The sequence below is a fragment of the Nyctibius grandis genome, chromosome W (assembly GCF_013368605.1).
Source record: "Nyctibius grandis isolate bNycGra1 chromosome W, bNycGra1.pri, whole genome shotgun sequence".
Lineage (NCBI taxonomy): Eukaryota > Metazoa > Chordata > Aves > Nyctibiiformes > Nyctibiidae > Nyctibius > Nyctibius grandis.
In genome coordinates, this window is record NC_090694.1 from 6708513 (window position 1) to 6728214 (window position 19702).

Consider the following 19702-nt stretch of genomic DNA (forward strand, 5'->3'; position numbering starts at 1 on the left):
GCCTACTCCTCCACTTCCCCTTGTGAGGAAGCTGTAGACCGCAGTGAGGTCTCCCCTCAGTCTTCTCCAAGCTGAACAGACCTAGTGAATTCAGCTGCTCCTCATACAGCTTCCCCTCTAAACCCTTCACCATCTTTGTGGCTCTCTTCTGGACACTCTCTAGTATCTTCATATCCTTTTTATACTGTGGTGCCCAAAACTGCACACAGTAGTCAAGGTGAGGCTGTACCAGTGCAGAGTAGAGCAGTACAATCACCTCCCTCGACCGGCTAGCAATACTATGCTTCATGCACCCCAGGACACAGTTGGCCCTCTTGGCTGCCAGGGCACACTGTTGGGGCTGTTCAGCCTGGAGAAGAGAGGGCTCTGGGGAGACCTTATAGCAGCCTTCCAAGTACCTGAAAGGGGCCTACAGGAAAGCTGGAGAGGGACTTTATACAAGGGCATGTAGTGATAGGATGAGAAGTAACGGGTTTAAACTGAAAGAGGGTAGATTTAGGTTAGATATTAGGAAGAAATTCTTTCCTGTGAGGGTGGTGAGACACTGGAACAGTTTGCCCAGAGAAGCTGTGGATGCCTCCTCCCTGGCAGTGTTTAAGGCCAGGTTGGATGGGGCTTTGAGCAACCTGGTCTAGTGGAAAGGTGTCTCTGCCCATGGCAGAGGGCGTGGAACTGGGTGTTCTTTAATGGCCCTTCCAGCCCAAACCATTCTATGATTCTGTGATTTTATGACCTTCATTGGAGAGCATGTACAATATCTTTTTCCTAATTATTCCTAATTACTACTATTTTTCATTGAGTATAAGACATAAGCTCTGATTTTTTTAGTCACAGGGGTATCCAAAACATTATCTTTGCTAGATAGAGGCAGAAACCAATGATTTGACAGAAAGAGGTCCTCTTAGTCATAAAGCCAAACAGGTGATTGAAAATGGATAAGGACATTATTAGCTGAAATAATAGATGGCAAATTTGCTTTCAGTTAAATAATTCAACGCACCTTTATCTATTTGAAATTAAAAGTCAACAACAAAATTTCAGATCAGAAAACAATTAAAATTAAAATAACATACCAGATGATTCAATATATTGAATTTTACAATTACTCACAGAGATAATTACATCTTATAGTAGGTAAAGACTGTTAAGTAGATAAAGTACTTAAATAAAGAGAGGGTTAGAACTTACATGAAGTTATAAAGAAACTGAAGGGCTTTATCTACATCAACAGAAATTGACCCAAAAGACATTTCTCCAAGAAAAATGCTGACATTGCTACAGATACAGGCAACCTTTGTAAGATTTTTCACAGCTGAACAGGATGGTCTCCAAATATACAAAGAAATAAAACAGAAGTGTAAAGCAATGGCTAATGAGTAATATTGGAACAGTTTTGGATATGTAATGGGTGTGAGTGGCACAGGTAATCTTTTGGAAGACAATTAGAATGTGTAAGCATGGCATGAAACCCTAAAGTTGAAGAAATGTTTTTTAAAAAAAGCCAGCATGAAAAACCCAAGAGGGAAATGATACTAGAGACACATGAAAATGGAATCTGAAGGGATGTGTACTTCATATCTTCCTCTAAACTGAAAAACCCCTCATATTATAGAGGACTGTTCTAGAAGCAAAAGCCTGAGACTGACTCCTGACCCCTTTTCCCATTTCCAACTTTCTCCCTGTTTATAGAAATATTAGGTGTATCTAGCAGTTACTGTAGGACATATACATTTAAATAATTTTATTTAAAATGAATATAAGTTTATAATGTTATTGTTTTATGTAAACAATATCTCTTCTATTGTAATATTATCTAATTATAGTGATTCTATCTGAAACCAGAAAACAAGAGAATCACTTCTCTTGAAATCTGGTAGTTCTGAATTAAGATGACTGATTCATGTGATATTCTGGACAACATGCAAGAATACATAATCCTCAAGGATTAGAGTACAAAGATTTCAGAAAAGGCTACTTAGTACTAGAGTTTGCAGGTACAATATACTATATCTGCAAATATTTTGTACTCTAATCTACACATCATGTTTATTGAAACTTAAAATTTAGTAGGGGTAGTCCATTATTTATTGTATAAAACATTATAGGTTTATCTTACCCAGGGACTTCTGCATCTTGTTCCAAAGAAAATGAGTGAGAAATGGTGCTAGTGACAACCTCAGTCATGCTACAAAGAAAGAAAAAAAAATTAGTATTGTAAACACTACAATAATTTATTATGCTATTTTCATTTTATATACATTATTTTAATATGTATAAAAAAACTCCTGAAAAAAATATTTTCATTAGTATAAGTTACCTGAAAGCCACCTGACCAGAGCTATACTGATCTGCATTGCTTCTATTACTGCATTATGCTACAATTTGAGCTGGCAAATATTGACATTCACGCTTTGTCCCCCTAGCAATCAGAAACTTACTCAAACAAAAACACTGAAAATGTTCTTGCTGTTCAACACAAACAGCAGTCAAAAGAAGAGGTTGATTGAGTTAACAAAAGAAAAAAAATACAATTTAAGCAATACTATTAATCTTACTACAATCTTACAAGAGAGGCATCTTATGTGCATGTTTTTTTGTTTCTTTCAAAATAGAAGTATATCAGTTTAAAGTAGTAGAGAATTCTGTGTCTTTTAAAAATTAGGCCCTTTTAAAGTTTTTAACAAACATTGTACATACACAGGAATATTTCTTTATATGCCACCACAATTAATAAGATTTTCTAAATATTAAGACAATCAGGCACTGTATATCAGAGGAAAAGGTTTCATTATTACAAACAAATTTGGTGGATTCAAGAAGAAAGCTAACTGAAATAATAAGATTAGGGTGATATTTTTCTATCATTAAAAAAAAAAAAAAAAAGAAGAAATCTCAACACACCAAGATTCCTCATGGAAAACAAAGAGCCCTGTATTCACAGAATATAGTTTCTTCTCTTGAAAAACTTCAAAGAAATCAAACTGAGCAGTAATGAATTCAAACAGATAATGTGACAATCAGGTTCATGAACTGTTTCTATAATTTTATATACATTATATTATAAAAGTAGAGATATTTTAAAACCTAAAATTTAAAAAATATTATAATGAAGGACATTTCTTGAATTTCTTAAGTTGTGTAAAATATTTCCCTCCCTCTTTCAGGAACTAACCTATCCATTTTTATCTTACCGTCTACTTCCTAGACACCAATCTCTCTCTCTTCTAAATTGTTGTCCACATTTAGACGGCACCCAGGACTAAACAATAAACAGTTTTTCTATCACCCAATGTCCCTTCCCCAAACGAGGAAGGGAATTGGGAAAAGGAGGAAGACATGGAGGTTGAAGTTGAATAGATTTAATGAAATAGAAAAATCAATATAAATGACAACACAAAACACACAAAACTATACTTATCTAACAACTAGCAAGTTGCTCCAGGAATCATAATCATTGGAAATGAGGAAAGAAAGGCAAAAAGAAAAAAAAAAAAAAAGGCAAGCCCTCTCTTTTATAGTGAACTTGATGTTAATGATATAGAATACACCTGTGGGCCAGCCTGGGTCAGCTGCCCTGGATTTAACTGCTAAGGGCCTTGATCACCATGGCTGGCCACAAACTGAAACCAAATCCCTAGGAAACCAGGACAATTGTGTAACAAATTAACTGTTAAATTTCCTATAATAACAACTCTCCACCTGTATTTAGCCTGAAGATGCTGCTCCTATTTCAGATCTGGAAAAGGAATTGTATATCTGAAAGCGTTTCCAGTTATTCTCTATCCTTTGCCTAGATATAAAATACACCTTCCTACAAACCATGCCTCTTTTATTTGTTCATTACTAAAATAACCACTCATCCACTCAGCACTTTGCATATGTGAAATGCCTGTATATGTAAAATAGAAGATGACTTAAATTTTGTTTCTAACTATGACTTTGTTGCTATAAACAACAGCAAGAACCCATTGAGATGGGACTGGATTCCCTAATTAAAAAAAATACTTTAGATTTTTTAAACAAAGTTAAAAGAGAAATTAAAACAACAAAAAGTCTCTCATGCATTCTGTTCAGCCTTTCCTTCCTTTGTTTTTTCCACCTTTTGGTCTTTCTGGGAACTATCTGAAATGGAGCCATGCTGGAATATATAAAGATGCATCTGAACTTGTATATTTTTATATCCCCCTTCTACTTCAATAAAATATTATTGTATTAGCCTAAGGCAAACATACTTTTGATTAATCAGCCACTTGAAATAAATCTGACTGAAAAATAATCAAAATTACATACTTCTCAGAGGACAGCTACAGATCAGAAATAAGGAGATATCCTAATGATTTATCTGAGCATCTTTTTAAAAAGTAATTATTATGAGTTTTTATTTTCAAATTCATATCCATATAGTACCCTGGAAATATACTCTGCTAATCTCGCACCTCCTAGGTAAGGATGAAAATGTGGAAACAATCCTATTATACACAAACTATTTACAAACTAAGAAATTAAAACCAAACACAGGATTTTACACATGCCAGAGATTCAAAATAATAAAATGCATTGTAGAATTGAAGAGCACAATACATTTATTGTTTCTAATCCTATTAACTGCACTGAATCTAGACTACTACAGGGAAGCAAACCAATGCTATTGCAATTCACAATTTAGCATAATAGCCCTTAGCCAATTTCAAAGATAGGAGACTTACGACCAAAGATGATGCATGAGAACAAGGCTTGTTTACAGATCCAGATTGAGTTTTCAGACAGGAGCAAAATAAATGTCTTTACACATTTAATTTAAAAAACAAGCAAGCAAGCAAACAAGTGGTAGAGTCTTTACTTAATCACCCTGTGACAACTTCAGAGATAGCATGCATTTTTAAAGAAAAAAAAAAGTTGTTAATACATCTTGCTAATATAACAAAATACACATAAGAATCTGGTCTATTAACCAGAAGACCATCTGTATTATTTTAGTTTACGTGCTTTTGTATATATGTGTGCATGCGTGATCTTATATATTTAGTGTTATACATTATACAGATTTAATGCTTTTATATATATCTGTTTATATAGACATACACACACATTTAGTTTTACAAACAATGAATCAGTTTTCAAAAGTGCTCACGTCAGATCTCACTTTACTACTGTTTAATTATTTGTGACTTTTATTACTGATTTAAGTAGGGAAAAAATATCACCAATTCTAAACATTTTAAACCCTCCATTTCTTAAGTATATTGAGGAATTTGGGATATTTTGAAAAGAGTATTCATAATAATTTGCTGCTTCTATGCAAGATGATAACTTGCCTTTCCTCTTTGATGTTCTACAGGTTTGATTCTGACAGAGCTATTGGAGCTCTTTGGAGTTTCATATGGCTCCTCAAAGAACTCTACAAAATAAACACAATTACTCTAAATCAAAAAACTACATGACATACAGCACTATTATGTGATTTCTGCCAACTGGTCACATTAGTCCACTTTTCCCCTAGTGAGAAGAAAGGGGTTGAGAGATCTCTCAGCAAATTCAAAATTTGTGCTATTACTAGTGATGATGCATGCACCAGAAGAAAAAAAAAGAGCTTATTTTCATGGTAGGAATATGATAAATTTAATCTATGTATACTTAGCTCTTAAAATTTTCAAATCATATTCACATGAATATTTTGGAATGAAAGTAAAAGAGAGAATTAAATACGTTAATATACATTGTCCTATCTCTATAGAAAAAAGTTACATAAGTGAAAAACTGATCAGAAAACATCTTGAGAAAGCAATTGTATAAAATTTAGTTATAATATAAAACTGATACAATAATAATACAATATTAATTTCAATAGAACAATTAAAACTTATTTCCATTTCTGATTAAATAAACAGAGGGACATATAATCTTATTCAGGCAAAACTTGTACTGTTTTATAAGTCAGCCCATAGTAAAAAGATATACCATAAAAACAAACCTTCGCTTTCTGATATTACATCTAACACCTCCTGAACAAATTGTTCCACTTCATTAAGATCTTCAGTCATATGAGGTACAGAGTAATTCCCATGTTTAATTTCCTTCTTATAAAAATATGTCGACTTTGGAGACATTCTGGTAATTGGAATTACAAAAGGTAATAGTAATAGAAATAATGTAAGTATCTGACAGTTTAAGTATGCTGTTCCTCTCAGATTGCAGGCTAGTACGTAATCGTAAAATAAACACTGCTGCGATATAGTCAATGTTCATATAAATTTTCTCTGTAAATTTCACTTAAATCAAGTGTGGTGCGTTGACCCTGGCTGGATGCCAGGTACCCACCAAGCCGCTCTATCACTCCTCCTCCTCAACTGGACAGGGGGAGAAAAATACAACGAAAGGCTCGTGGGTAGAGAAAAGGGCAGGGAGAGATCACTCACCGTTTACCATCATGGGCAAAACAGACTCAACTCAGGGAAATTAATTTAATTTATTACCAATCAAATCAGAGTAGGGTAATGAGAAATAAAAACAAATCTTAAAACACCTTCCGACAACGCCTCCCTTCATCCTGGGCTTAACTTCACTCCTGATTTCTCTACCTCCTCCCCTCCCGAGCAGCACGGGGGACGGAGAATGGGGGTTGCGGTCAGTTCATCACACATTGTCTCTGCTGCTCCTTCCTCCTCACGCTCTTTCCCCTGCTCCAGCATGTGGTCCCTTCCCTGGGAGACAGTCCTCCACAAACTTCTCCAACATGGGTCCTTCCCACAGGCTGAAGTTCTTCACAAACTGCTCCAGCATGGGTCCTTTCTACGGGCTGCGGTCCTTCAGGAACAGACTGCTCCAGAATGGGTCCCCCACAGGGTCACAAGTCCTGTCAGCAAACCTGCTCCAGCGTGGGCTCCTCTCTCCATGTTGTCACAGGTCCTGCCAGGAGCCTGCTCCAGCACAGGATCTCCACAGGGTCACAGCCTACTTTGGGCACATCCACCTGCTCCAGCATGGAGTCCTCCATGGGCTGCAGGTGATATCTGCTCCACCGTTAGCCTCCACGGGCTGCAGGGGGACAACCTGCTTCACCCCAGTCTTCACCACGGGCTGCAGGGGAATCTCTGCTCTGGTGCCTGGAGCACCTCCCCCCACTCCTTCTTCACTGACTTTGGTGTCCACAGAGTTGTTTCTCTCACATATTCTCACTCCTCTCTTCCGGCTGCTCTTGTGCAGCAGTTTTTTTCCCCCCTCTTCTTAAATATGTTATCACAGAGGCACTACAACCATTGCTGATTGGCTAAGACTTGACCAGCAGCAGGTCCATCTTGGAGCTGGCTGGCATTGGCTGTATCAGACATAGGGGAAGCTTCTAGCAGCTTCTCACACAAGCCACCCCTATAGCCCCCCTGCTACCGAAACCTTGCCACGCAAACCCAATACACTAAGATTAATATTTTTTTTGTATAGCTGTAATATTTTATTGACATTAATAGTACAGTCTTTCAGATGGGCTGTTTCCAGAAAAATGTAACCAACACACATGATCTACCAAAAAGAAAATGGATGGCATAAACTGCACCATTACTTCAAAATCTATCTCCCTCACAGAAGCTTCCTTTATTAAAAAAAAAAAAATTCTTGTCAGAGAAGACACACACCAATGTCTTAGAATACTAATACCAAAGATTTTTTGTTTCTTTAGTGCAGCGGAAGATGAAAAGAAATGTCACAAACACCTTTAGGTTACGAAATCTCCATCTCCAGAATTGTGTAAGATATTAACAAATAAAATATTTACTGCCTTTTCCATCTATTTTTCCAACATGCACACATATGAACATAGCTAGATTAGAGATCCAGGGAAAAAATAAACTAGTCTTGTGAACTCTCAACCCAGCATAAGGAAAATTACAATGAAGAGAGTGGAAGTTATCCGAATTCTTTGAGAAAACCATGATATCAGTTGTATCAGAAATCTAGAGCCCATTTCCACATCACTAAGTTTATAAACAATCATCATGTACAATTCACTTCATATGCAACAGCTACTTTGTTTTCTACCTAGAGACACGTCTGCTGTTGGAGAATATTTAATCTGCTTTTCTGTCTCTCAAGTGTTATGTTATGTCTCACTACTGAAGTTCTATAAAAAGTGAAGTCTTGTAGCAACTATGTAACAATATTCAAGACTGTCAGCTTCCAACACTTAATGCTAATAACGCTTAAAGATGGCACCTAAGATTTTTTCATATTTTCATGAAAAGTAACAGGAGCACAGAACAGGGGATAAAACGAGGCTTGCTAGAGACAAGCCTGGGGGCAGCACACCAATGTTTGAGGGATGGTGAACTAGTGAGGTCCTTTGGTCTGCCATCTCAGTGGAGGCAGGGGATGGAGAGCCATGCAGCAGCAGAGATGCAAAAGTTAGTGATGGGTTAGAAACCGCAGAAGTGCTGGAGAATGGTCATGCAGGAATTAGGGCTTCTTTCCCAACAAAAGTGGTGGGATCAATAGCCCAGCTGAAATGCATCTACACCAATGCACGCAGCATGGGCAACAAACAGGAGGAGCTGGAAGCCACTGTGCAGCAGGAAAACTATGACACAGTTGCCATCATGGAAACATAGTGTGATGACTCACACAACTGGAGTGCTACAATGGCTGGCTATAAACTCTTCAGAAGGGATAGGCAAGGTAGGAGAGGTGATGGAGTGGTCTGTATGTTAGGGAGTGTTTTGACTGTCTAGAGCTTGAGGATGGTGATGATAGGGTTGTTTATGGGTAAGAATCAGGGGGAAGGCCAACAAGGCAGATATCATGGTGGGAGTCTGCTATAGACCACTCAACCAGGATGAAGAGGCAGATGAAATATTCTATAAGCAGCTGAGAGAAGTCTCACATTCACTAGCCCTTGTTCTCGTGGGGGACTTCAACTTACAGGATGTCTGCTGGAAATACAATACAGCGGAGAGAAAACAGTCTGGGAGGTTCCTGGAGTGTGTGGAAGATAACTTCCTGACACAGCTGGTGAGGGAGCCAAGTAGGGAAGAGGCCCTGCTGGACCTGTTGTTTGCGAACAGACAAGGAATTGTGGGTGATGTGATGGTTGGAGGCCGTCTTGGGCATAGCGATCACGAAATGACAGAGTTTTCGATTCTTGGAGAAGTAAGGAAGAGGGTCAGCAGAACTGCTACCTTGGACTTCCAGAGGGCAGACTTTGGCCTGTTTAGGAGCCTGGTGGACAGAGTCCCTTGGGAGGCAGTCCTGAAGGGCAAAGGAGTCCAGGAAGGCTGGATACTCTTCAAAAAGGAAATCTTAAAGGCATAGGAGCAGGTTGTCCCCATATGCTGAAATAAGATGACCGGCCTGGCTGAACAGAGAGCTTTGGCTGGAACTCAGGAAAAAAAGAGAGTTTATGACCTTTGGAAGAAGGGGCAGGCCACTCAGGAGGACTACAAAGATGTCGTGAGGCTATGCAGGGAGAAAATTAGAAGGGCCAAAGCCCAGCTAGAACTTAATCTGCCACTGCCGTAAAAGACAATAAAAACTGTTTCTATAAATACATTAGCCACAAGAGGAGGGTCAATGAGAATTTCCATCCTTTACTGGATGTGGGGGGGAACATAGTAACAAAGGATGAGGAAAAGGCTGAGGTGCTTAATGCCTCCTTTGCCTCAGTCTTTAGTAGTAAGACCAGTTGTTCTCTGGGTAACCATCCCCCTGAGCTGGAAGACAGGGATAGAGAGCAGAATGAAGCCTTCATAATCCAAGGGGAAATGGTTGGTGACCTGCTACGCCACTTAGACAGACATAAGTCTATGGGGCTGGATGGGATCCACCCAAGGGTACTGAGGGAGCTGGCAGAAGTGCTCACCAAGCCACTTTCCACCATTTATCAGTAGTCCTGGCTAACCAGGGAGGTCCCAGTTGACTGGAAATTAGCAAATGTGACACCCATCTACAAGAAGGGCCAGAAGGAGGATCCGGGGAAGTACAGGCCTGTAAGCCTGACCTTGGTGCCAGGGAAGGTTATGGAGCAGATCATCTTGAGTGCCATCATGTGGCATGTACAGGACAACCAGGCGATCAGGCCCAGTCAGCATGGGTTTATGAAAGGCAGGTCCTGCTTGACTAACCTGATCTCTTTCTATGAGAAGGTGACCCGCTTACTGGATGAGGGAAAGGCTGTGGGTATTGTTTAACTGGACTTTAGTAAGGCCTTTGACACCATTTCCCACAGCATTCTCCTGGAGAAACTGGCTGCTCATGGCTTGGATGGGCATATGCTTCGGTGGGTAAAAAACTGGCTGGATGGCCGAGCCCAAAGCGTTGTGGTGAATGGAGTTAAATCCAGTTGGCGGCCAATCACAAGTGGTGTTCCCCAGGGCTCAGTATTGGGGCCACTTCTCTTTAATATCTTTATCAATGATCTGGACGAGGGGATTGAGCACACCCTCAGTAAGTTCACAGACGACACCAAGTTGGGCGGGAGTGTTGATCTGCTTGAGGGTAGGAAGGCTCTGCAGAGGGATCTGGACAGGTTGGATCGATGGGCCGAGGCCAACTGTATGAGGTGCAACAAGGCTAAGTGTCAGGTCCTGTACTTGGGTCACAACAACCCCATGCAACGCTACAGGCTTGGGGAAGAGTGGATGGAAAGCTGCCTGGGAAAAAAGGATCTGGGGGTGTTGATCGATGGCTGGCTGAAGATGAGCCAGCAGTGTGCCCAGGTGAGCAAGAAGGGCAATGGCATCCTGGCTTGTATCAGAAATAGTGTGCCCAGCAGGACTAGAAAAGTGATTGTCCCCCTGTACTTGGCACTGGTGAGGCCGCACCTCGAATACCGTGTTCAGTTTTGGGCCCCTCACTACAAGAAAGACATTGAGGTGCTGGAGTGAGTCCAAAGAAGGGCAATGAAGCTGGTGAAGGGTCTAGAGCACAAGTCTTATGAGGAGTGGCTGAGGGAACTGGGGTTGTTTAGTCTGGAGAAAAGGAGGCTGAGGGGAGACCTTATCATGCTCTACAACTATCTGAAAGGAGGTTGTAGCAAGGTGGGTGTTGGTCTCTTCTCCCAGGTAACAAGTGATAGGACAAGAGGAAACGGCCTCAAGTTGTGCCGGGGAGGTTTAGATTGGCTATCAGGAAAAATTTCTTCACGAAAAGGGTTATCAAGCAGTGCAACAGGCTGCTCAGGGAAGTGGTGGAGTCACCATCCCTGGAGCGTAGATGTGGTGCTTAAGGACATGGTTTAACGGTGGACTTGGCAGTGCTAGGCTAGCGGTTGGACTTGATGATCTTAAAGGTCCTTTCCAACCAAAACAATTCTATGATTCCATATGTCACGGTTTAAAGCTGGGCTGGCTATTAAACTGATGGCAGATGCTCTCTATTAACCCTCTCCCCCCTCCAGAAGGGGAAGGAAAAGAGAAAAGGGAGGGAGAGTTATAGGTTGGAAAGTTAAAACAGTTTTAATAAACTATAACAATGAAAAAAAAATAATAATAATGATGGGAATAATTAAATATATACAAATATATACCAAACCAAAATTGAGCTCCCCCAGTGACGGTCACATCACCACTGGCACTGCAGGGCAGGGTCCAGGAAGTCCCAGACTGGAATCAGCAATGTACAGGAACTGGATTCAGGAACACACAGATTGGGATTGAGGGCAGGAGAAAAGTGGAGAGAGGCTTCTTCGGACGCCGGCCATAGAAGAAGAGCGAGACCCTCGTGATCCCCCCGCTTTATACTGAGAATGATGTGTATGGGATGGAATACCTCGTTGGTCAATTTTGGGTCACCTGTCCTGTCTGCTCCTCCTTGGAGGTCCAACCCTTCTATGGCTCTTCACTTGTAGTTAGTGAGGAATTTAGAAGTGACCTTGGTTTCTCTAGGAATAAATGTAAGCAAGAGCCTTTCTGCATACCATTCCTACTGGTACCTCAGTAATAACTATAAACTTCGAGTGTTATCAGTCCTAGAAGCAAACACTGTCTGCTAAACATGCAGTTACTTTCAGAAAATGCAGTTACTTAGATAAAGCTTAGCTGAAAGTCAAAATCACTGAAAGGAAAATTGTTTCTGTTCTAGTCCAAACCAGGATACTGTAACAAAATCACCAAAATAATTTAAATCTCCTGAATACTTTTTATTACAAATTTGGTCATTTATTTCAGAAGATCTGACACAATTGCATGTAATATTACAAGGCATAATAAAATTTGGATTTTCTTTTACTAAGTTGATAATTGTAGCAGAAATTATGCAGCCACCACCTAGACCATGGTAGGAATTATGTGGGTGCCACCTCAATGTAGGTAGATTAGGGTACGGCGACTGGAAAATCTCGGGCTGTAACGGAAGGTAGGCGTGGCGAAAGGAGCAGGATGTGCAAGTATCGTGCGAGTTCGTACGGGACAAGACAACTATATAAGGCTGTTGCGCAGTTAAATAAACGCCATTTGTTGCATCCTCACATTGGTGTCAGTGCTCAATGGCCCTGGGGTGCGGATAGCCTCAGGCCAGCCAGCAACCGAACGGAGCTTGCCGCAGACAAGCGGCAACAAATGGTGACCCCGACGTGATTACTGGGCTGGCGGACCGCAGGCGGTCGGAGTGGGTTCACGAGCCATGGAAACCTTGATAAAGGTGATTTCGTTACTGGGCGGGGAATTTAAGATTTCTGTGAAATCGAAAGACGTAGCCCAGTGTGTGGACCGTCTCGTTAAAGGGGGGGGGCGGTGGCAGGACTGGCTGATTGTTTACAGACGAATACCTGGGAGCGGTGCTCGATGAAGCTCGCTGAGCGAGCTATGGCAGCGGGTTCTGCCAAAGAATTAAAAACATGGGGAGTTATCTTGTGGCTGCTACGGGCTGCGCGGGAGGACTGGGCGACATGGGATGCGGCTCGGGCGTGTTTACATGGGGTCTACCCTGACCAAGACAGAAGTGGCAGTGGTGAAACTCCTCCAACATATACTCTCTGAGAGAGGAATTAAATATGACGAAGCTGCGTTAAAGCAGTTACTGTCTTGGGCAAAAGATAAAGGACATTTTACAACCTTTAATGATGTCTTTGAAGTGCCTTTATGGGAGAAGATTGGTGACTCTCTCTGGAATGCGGTGTCAAGTGGTGATAAGGAAGCCTTTAAATTGTCTGCTACATGGAGGCTGGTTAACGAAGCGTTAAAAGGAATAAAAGCAGAGAGAGAAGTCACACATACAGCTTTTATGGCTTTAGGACAGCAGACGTCTACTACCCCCTCACTGTTTGCGGGACCAACACCTCCCACGGCCCCGGTGGCTGTACCGGTGGCAGATCCTTTATCGCTGTCGGTACGGACGGCTCCGAAAAAAGCTGAGGAGCGGGGATCGAGAAAAATAGATACAGATCCATCAGAACCGGTAGTGCGCCCTAAAACACGAACTCAATTTGGACTAATTGATTCAGACGCTGAACAGGAGACTTGGCAGAAACCCCCTCTGAAACCCCCTCCCTCTCATTGATCTCTCTACGGATGAGGCTGAGCAGGAGGACAAGAAGGAGGGTAAACATGCTTTGTACCCACCTTTACCGGATTCGCCATTTACGGAGTCAGCAGTACCAGAGTCACAAGGACTTAAAGGACTGTTACCATCACGAAATGGACACGAACTTGACATGACAGAGCTTGGTAGACGACTGGAAGAATTAAAGACGGAATTGCAGCAGCATCGTTCAGCCAACGCCTCGGGACACGTGACTATGTCTCCCCCAAAACCCCCCTCTGTGTTCGGGACAAGTATTAGGGCCACCTCAACCTCCTTTACAACTCCCTACTCCACCTTTAGATCAGGGCGGGGGGGTAGGTTTGCATCCATCTGGTAATGTGGGAGGTGAGGGAGAGGGTCAGCGTCTGCCCGTGTATACAGGGGAAGGGGGGGAGGTGAGGAAGGAGTGAAATGGGAAGGGGTCATTCGAGATGCGTTATTAGAAGGAGTTGTGATTCCACGGGCATATCCGGTGATTGTGGGTGCGGGTTCTGAGGGAGGAAATATTTGGCAACTGTTGGATTGGAGGGTTGTGGGAGAAGCATTGCCACTATAGTTGGCGAGGGACAACACAGGTGAGGACTGCAGAGGGGTTGCTGCGGGGATGGCAAATCGTAACCCCACCTTAACTGAGCTAATGGATGCTTGTGAGAAAGTAGGAACCACCACATTTCAGATGGAGCATTTAGCAAAAACTTTTGCGGCGGCAGTTAAGGTAGTTCATCGTTGTTATACATGCGAGCAGGAAGGTCACTTTAAGAAAAACTGCCTTAAGAAGTTGAAGCTGAGTGGGAGAGATAACTCTGTTTTGATGTGTCATTGCTGTGGGAAGCTAGGGCATTTTGTGAAGCTGTGCAGGTCTCAGTATAATGCTCAAGGTCAGCTGATAACAACCAGCTGCAGAGTACAGGGAAACTGGAGAAAGAACGTGGCGGGGGGAACAGTGTGCTGACACAAATGAATCTTCCCAACCAGTTCCAGGTCTAAGCAGTTAACTCGCAGCCCGAACCGCAGGGAGCGCAGGACTGGTGTTTCCACGCAGGGTTAACCTGCGCGGCTGCCAAGCCTTGGACCTGTGACAAACAGGGATAATGCTAATGCTGATTGTCAAAAGATCATTGAAGCTTTACCTGGAAAAAACAGATTTGAATGCTATGATAAAGGCATGTGCAAAAGTGGGTACTGTGGAACATAAGGCTCAAGTTATGGCTGCGGCCGTACTTGGGGCTTACGTCGTCACAATTGCAGTCTCTATTCCAATTATTAACAGGGGACACAACTTTAACAGCACCACGACAGACTACTGCAGAGGTACAGCAACTGATTACAGAAATAGAAAGCAGGCTACATTCCAAATTTGTACATCGTATTGATTTGAATCAGGAAATACAAATTATCACTTTGTTTGATAGGCAAATTCCGTATGCAATAATTGGTCAATGGAATTCAGAATGATCAGATTCGTTACAGAGCTATTGGCACAGATTATTCATCAAAGGACGGTTGCGATGTTGGGAACTTGTGGCCAGAGATCCCTGCATCACTAACCGTTCCTATTGCAGCTCAATATTTTGAGTGGTGTATGGCTAATAGCTTTGCTTTGCAAACAGCTATGGAGAATTTCTCGGGACAGGTTGTTTACCACTTGCCCTCCCATCCTGTTATAAAATTGAGTGCGGAACTTCCAATTGCCACAGGAGTGTGGTGCGCAGACACTCCTGTGGATGGAACTACCATTTTTACGGATGGATCTGGGAACACAGGCAAGGCGGGCCTTGTCTGGTATTCTGATGGCAAGTGGGAATCTATGGTAGTACAACAAAAGGGTTCACCTCAGGTGGTAGAATTTCGACCTGTATTAAAAATATTTCAGAATTTTCCCATTCCCTTTAATTTGATTACTGATTCAGCATATGTAGCTGGCATTATAAAGCAATTGGATAGATCTGTTATAGAGCATATATGTAATCAGTGTGTTTTTGAATTGCTGCGAGCTCTGTGGCAAGAAATTCAAATCCGAACTGCATTGGTTTATGTTTTATATGTAAGAAATCATACTAATTTGCCTGGGTTTATTGCAGAAGGCAATGCTCGAGTGGACTCTTTGGTTTCTGACCTTACAAATTCTACTGCAATGACTGTGCAGGTGCCGGACACTAAACAGCAAATCATAGAATGGGTTTTTCCACCTTTTCATCCTAAAACAACAACTTAAGACTGATAATGGACCAGCATACTGTTCATAGATTTTTCGTCAATTTTGTCAGCTATGGGGTATTACACATGTCACCGGGATTCCTCATTCGCCTACGGGTCAGGCGATTGTGGAACGTGCTCATAGTACATTGAAACAGCTTCTGCAAAAACAAAAAGGGGGAGAGGTGACTGAACCTTCTGAGAGACTTGCAAAAGCTGTTTGTGTACTTAACCATTTAACTTTAGCAGGAGATAAGGAGCGACCCCCAATTGTAATACATTGGGAGGCAGTTCAACAGGGAGCAAGCTATGTGAAAAACAAAGGCAAAGTGTGGTATAGGGAACCAGGTACTAACGAATGGTTGGGACCAGGGGAACTATTACTAATGGGTCGAGGTTATGCTTCTGTCTCTACAGGCGCAGGAGTACGGTGGATTGTCTCTAAAAGGATGGTTAGCCACATTATTAGAGGGAATAGTTTATGTAGTTGTGATTATAGTTATCATAGGGATCTGCATGGGTTGTGTTAAGACAATCATTGAGAAGAGTATATGGAAGTAGTGAGATAATAAATCTAACTACTTCCAGAGGGGGAAATTGATACCGGATGGTTTAGCAATGGTTTAGCAAGAGTAGGCCTCAGAGTAGGCTCTAAAAGGCCTGCTCTGTGTTACCTTTATACAGAATCAGCTTTCCTGTCAGTAATTTTCCTTTCAGCTAGAAAAATAGAGAATAACAGTATGTTCTGAAGTAAACTGCATGTTTTGTAGATAGAGTCTGCTTATAGGAATGTTTATAATAAGCATTATCCTACTTGTGTTACCCTATTTGTTTGCATGTTTGCAGAAAACTGTGCAACGAATGGTCAATACAACCTTTGTGGCACAACAACAGAGAGCAGGATTTATGGGTAATCAAGGCTGGGATTCTCTGACCGGGCTCTGCGAGACACAGGGAACCAGGTTCAAGAGTACCTGTGGGGGAAGCCGAAACAGCACCAGCCTCGACCTTCAGACGTGAGGAGTCATGACAGTACAGAGAGTCTGGTAAAGCGGCGGGGCGCCAAGAAAGATGAGGAACGGCGACCGTTGCTGAGTGAAACAAAAGCTTTGAACAATGCGCTCATGATTAGCTTGCTTTTGCTTTACATCTCAGGAGTTGCAGGGGAATCTTACTAGAGAACCTGGGCTCGGGATGTTGTATCCGCCAGCAACGCTTACGCTTTGACGCAAGGCTCCAGAATCAGCGATACGCTTTACTTCGCATGACTTGAAGCATGGGGAGGGGGAAATGTAGGTAGATTAGGGTACGGCGACCGGAAAATCTCGGGCTGTAACGGAATGTAGGCGTGGCAAAAGGAGCAGGATGTGCAAGTATCGTGCGAGTTCGTATGGGACAAGACGACTATATAAGGCTGTTACGCAGTTAAATAAACGCCATTTGTTGCATCCTCACATTGGTGTCAGTGCTCAATGGCCCTGGGGTGCGAATAGCCTCAGGCCAGCCAGCAACCGAACGGAGCTTGCCGCAGACAAGCGGCAACACCTCAATAGGGCTCAGCCCTAGGTTCCTGCTCGAAGACGAGTTGCCCATCTGCTGAGTAAAGAAGTAGTTTATTTATCCGACATGCAGAGCAGCTCACGCTGGGTGCCTCCAAAGTGGGTCCCCTACTGCAGATCGTGCACTCCAGTTATACCCGTACCACCCGTCACCCAGTCCCTGAGTCCAATCACTTAATTCTGGTCAGTCATCTCTTGATTTCTTATTGTTTTTCTTGGTCACTGGCCTGGCCTACTTTTGAATTTAGATCATTCTCTTGGAATCGGTTCCTTGGTCCTTCTTCATTCTGCTTGCATCTGCCAGTTTCAGCTAGTTCTATATTTGCAGCATTAGTTTTATCAAAAAGCTTACTCTCGATCAGCTCTTGCAGCCTAAGGTTTCAACTATTTTCGCTTCTAGCGCTAAGCAAGGCTATTAATCCTAACAATTATCAACAGTAGTAGGCATCGTGGTATAGAAGAGAACACCTTAAAATTTCTAGTGGAATTACTAACTTATACAGATATAGAATATATATAATAAGTAAGGATCATATTTTGGGAATAACATCTAGTAATGTAACAGACTGCTTCATGCAGCTGGAAACAATATGTGCGAGTTTGACTTTGCACTCAACATTAAACATGTATATAACATGTAATAACAGTAGAACTCTTCATATTGACATGCTGCTTAGCTGAGGAATTATAACCAACTAGAGTTCTTAGGTTAAAGAAAAAAAAATACCCAAAACTGGTTTCACAAAGATCATCATAGGCTTGTACGTGCTAGATATCAACTGCCAGTATTGAAGAGCCTTCATCCATACTACTTTCTTTCTCTGTCCTAGGTTGGGCTTCTGATGGAGATGTAAATTCTTTCAGATATTGATTACCTAGATTCTATTAATAATAACAATAAAGATAAAAAAAATATCACTAGTTAAAAAAAGATACTTGATACTTAAAAAAACCCAATATAGTATGTTTATGATTAACTTCATATCCTTTTCTCTATTATAGAACTGAGAAATTCTGGAGTTAGGGTTGCCTGTGGAACCTGATTTTTGCCCCTTTTTGCATTAAGTGAAGCAATGGTCCTCTGAATTATCTAAAGGAATCATGAAGTAAGAGATATTTATCAGCATCAGTTGTCACTGATGCTATGTGACAATTAAATATACTCTATACAAAGATATACAATAAGATTTGGTCTTCAGCACCAGTAATACAAAACTGGTACTAAACTACTCTAAATTAGTAGCACTGAAGACAGTATGAGAGGCAAAAACCCCATACATAATCATGCATAGTTAGAAACACGCACAACATTTTGGCAGTAAGTTGTAAGTAAAATACAAGTGGCACTTGTTAGAAAACAGAAAATGCAGACCAAAAAAATCTCTTTTGATCTGGGAGAAAAGCCTTCTCAAAAACAAACCCAAAAGAGCAAACAAAAACCCCACAACCCTCTTCCCCCCAAAGCCTTTCATGTAGACTTAATCAAAGAGGATAAATGATCCAGCTATTCCTAAATATAAAATAAAGCAATACTCATTGGGTTCTTCTGGCAAATATCTTCTTTTGTATTAACACACATTCTCCAACTCTAACAGTGCTAGACGGAAATTCAAAATTTACTTTTCACCAATCCACAGCTACTTTAAATACTTCAGTCAGACTGAATCTGTACTGTCCTCAAAGACAAATCTAAATTCAAGTCTCATCAGAGAAACTATTTCTTTATTCTTCGTCTTGATTTTCCATAAGCCTGTCTCCAATACTAGCTTTCTTCAAAGATGATGTCTAAAATTAGACACAGTGATTTAACTTGTAAGCATTTGCTCAAATAATCTGGTATCTAGATGAGTTAGATTTTAAATAGGAATTGCAAAGAGGACTTTAATCTCCAACCAAAGTCTTCCTACATGCAGAATTCCAATATTCCTGGGATGTTTCTCTTTTCCTAGCAACCCTTAAAGGAAAGGCTATTGTCCTGGTTTCGCGGGGATAAAATTTATAGAATCACTTTTCTGTTACATTTTGTTTCAGTTTGTGGCCAGCTGTGGTATGGTGATCAAGGCCATTAGCAGTTAAATCCAGGACAGCTGACCCAGGCTGACCCACAGGTGTATTCTATAACATTAATGTCACATTCACTATAAAAGGGAAAGCTCCCAGGGGAGGGGTGGGGCTCTTTGCTTTGCTCTCTTTTCCCCTTACTTCTTTCTCATTCTCAATGATTGCTCTCCCTGGAGTACATTGCCACCACTCTGTGGGCTAAGTATAATTTTGTGTCTTTTGTATTAGCATTGATATTGATTTTCTTATTTTATTAAAGCTGTTCAAATTTTAACCCATGAGTCTCCCTCCTTTTCCCAATTCCCTTTTTCGGTTGGGGAAGCTTACTAAACAATACTGCTTATTGTTTAGCCCTGGGTGTGGGCTAAATGAAGACAGCTATT

At 41.4% G+C, this 19702-nt stretch overlaps 1 pseudogene; it reads right to left on the reverse strand.

Moving 5' to 3' along the window:
* The window catches only part of LOC137675656 (ciliogenesis and planar polarity effector 1-like), a 64307-nt pseudogene that overhangs the window by 22588 nt on the left and 22017 nt on the right, over positions 1–19702 (reverse strand).